Source organism: Penaeus chinensis, chromosome 9 (genome assembly GCF_019202785.1).
Source record: "Penaeus chinensis breed Huanghai No. 1 chromosome 9, ASM1920278v2, whole genome shotgun sequence".
Classification (NCBI taxonomy): Eukaryota; Metazoa; Arthropoda; class Malacostraca; order Decapoda; family Penaeidae; genus Penaeus; species Penaeus chinensis.
The window spans coordinates 32,771,895-32,774,394 of record NC_061827.1 but is presented as its reverse complement, the minus strand read 5'-3'; the positions used below and the strand labels follow the sequence as shown (position 1 = coordinate 32,774,394).

The following is a 2,500-nucleotide window of genomic DNA, read 5'->3' as shown; positions in this document are numbered from 1 at the left end:
CACTGAACACTCCTCTCAAAGGCCCTGTAAAAGTTGACCAACTCGGTCTTTTGTCGAGAGCGGTCAGTTTCGTGTGACGTCAAAAGGCACGTGCATTTTGGAAGCGCAATTCCTAACCGCATTCTTTCTTCTCCATCTTCTCTCTATTGAACAGACACATACACACATATACTATATATATATATATATATATATATATATATATATATATATATATATATACATATATATAAACACATATATATGTATATAGATAGATAAATAGATAAATAGATATATATATATATATATAAAACACATACAAAAAAACTGACCTTTATTCCCATTTCTATGCTACACCCACTTCGAGGATGTCTTATGTAAAGTCGATTCCGGCTGAGCTTTCCATTTGTTAATCATGCGATTTATAATTTCTTCAGATCAGTCCAATTTACACACCTTTTTAAACTCATGCTTATGTATGTATTCCAACTATGACAAAGCTAAGTAAAAACTAGGAAGAAATGACCTCAGTTGATCAGGTCATAGGTCACATACCGCCACAAAGCATACATATGTGTAAAACCTCTTCCCCCTCCTTTTTTCTCCTCCCCCTTTTTTACACAAGTGATTTAATTTACTGTACAAATTTCTCACAGTTACAAAGACTGATTGGAATTACCTAAGCTTGCTTTCTTCATGCAAACTATCAGAAACCTTACCAATGAAGCAAAACAGAGGAAAGACAACAAAATGTATCTGTACACGCATTACATACTAATATCTCGGATAAAAGGATAGTTACATTGCGTAAAAAACGTAATAAATTATTTATGGAATTATGTCATCACTATATCACTAAAATGTCCTACTCTTCAAGGTTCTCGATCAGGCGTATCATATTTTACGGTCACAAAGTCAGAATGGCGCGTATGGTAAACAAGGACCAAGTGTCAAAATTTGCTAAAATGACTGTAAATAAATATTTCTGTCCTTGATCGATATGCTACAATACATGAATAAATTGTGTTTTCTCAAAGTATTCAGCTGTACCAATATGAATATTAATCTTCCAAGGAAATCTAACACTATCGACATCATAAGTTTCATTATCACATGTGGCAGCTGCTTTATGCAAACCAGTTGAAGTTGTTTTCTTGTGATGCTGAATTTTCATTGTTGCCACAGGATTTTGATTCTCCTGTTCGGTCTGATTCTCTTGTTCGGTTTGATTCTTCCCGGTTGCACCCTATGATTACTCGATCTCAAATCAAAAAATAATATACAGATTTCTCCTATGTGCCTTACTAATTGTCGTTTTCTTTTCAGTTTGCTTAATTGTCTTGAGTTACGCCTGCCTTGTGTGTCCGCAGTTGATTGTTTCCATGTTTGTATCCCGTCCCTGCCTGGATCCTGGCCAGTGAATATTGTTGTCAAGACGTCCAGCCTCAGACGAACTTCGGAAACCCATGAACCTGCGCTAAGGGCTGCCAGAACATCCCGAAGACTGATGGGCCGCCTCCCGTGGATAGGGTTCTGGAGGAAGACTCAACGCTTCTTCCGCGAGGTTTCGCCTGATGAGCTGACGCTGAGGCTTTCCGTCTCCTCTGCCGTGGGAGATGATTGTAGTGAACGCGGGAACGAGCGCAGCGCCGTAACGCCAGTTAAGACGCAGACCAACGATTAGCGTATGCAAACGAGCGGGTATTGCTGGTATATATACCCCTCGTTCTGCCCAGACAAGGCAGAGAGGGAGAGAGAACGAACATAACTACTTCCATGGCTTGCCAGTCCTGTCCTGTTCAGCGGCATTTTGTAAGCATATGGGAAAATCTCGGGATATATATTATTATTTTGAATTTGAGAACAAGAGTGTTGCTTGTAAATACACCGTGTACCTTGACCTTATTATTTTCTTTCATACAACCATATTAAGTAATTTAAATTGTAACCTGGAGCCTCCGAGAAAATATGAACATTGAAATAAGCTAATACTAAATAAAGGGAAATGCTAAATGAAATCTAAAATAAATATATTAGCAATAAAGAACTCTTGCCACGCCTACCAAACAACTTTGCAATACGACAATAGAGCCAAGAAGGAAGATTCTAAAGTAATTTCCCATGCCGGGAATCGAACCCGGGCCTCCTGGGTGAAAGCCAGGTATCCTAGCCACTAGACCACATGGGAGTGTTATGAAATGAAATAAGGCATATCTAATAGTATCTAATTTTGTCGTTTTCTCCTTTTTTTGAGGCCTTTCGCTATATCTTCTGTCTTGGCAGTGCTATATGGCTTTTCTCTTGTCAGTTATTTAAATTAGATTATTCTGTGGCACTTCAGTCAAATATCGTTTTTTCTTTTGTTAAAACAAAGTGAATTGTGATACACGTAGATCTTTGACACTGTAAATTGTGTGTGTGTGTGGGTGTGTATAGATATACACACACACGCACACACGCTCACACATACAGATATATATATATATATATATATATATATATATATATATATATATAT

The 2,500-nt window shown here is 37.5% G+C and overlaps 1 non-coding gene across 1 annotated transcript; it reads right to left on the bottom strand.

Moving 5' to 3' along the window:
* Positions 1–2,098: 2,098 nt before the first annotated feature.
* On the bottom strand, positions 2,099–2,170 carry Trnae-uuc. The gene has a single exon. It is a non-coding gene; the product is annotated as a tRNA-Glu (tRNA).
* Between the last annotated feature and the right edge of the window lie 330 nt (positions 2,171–2,500).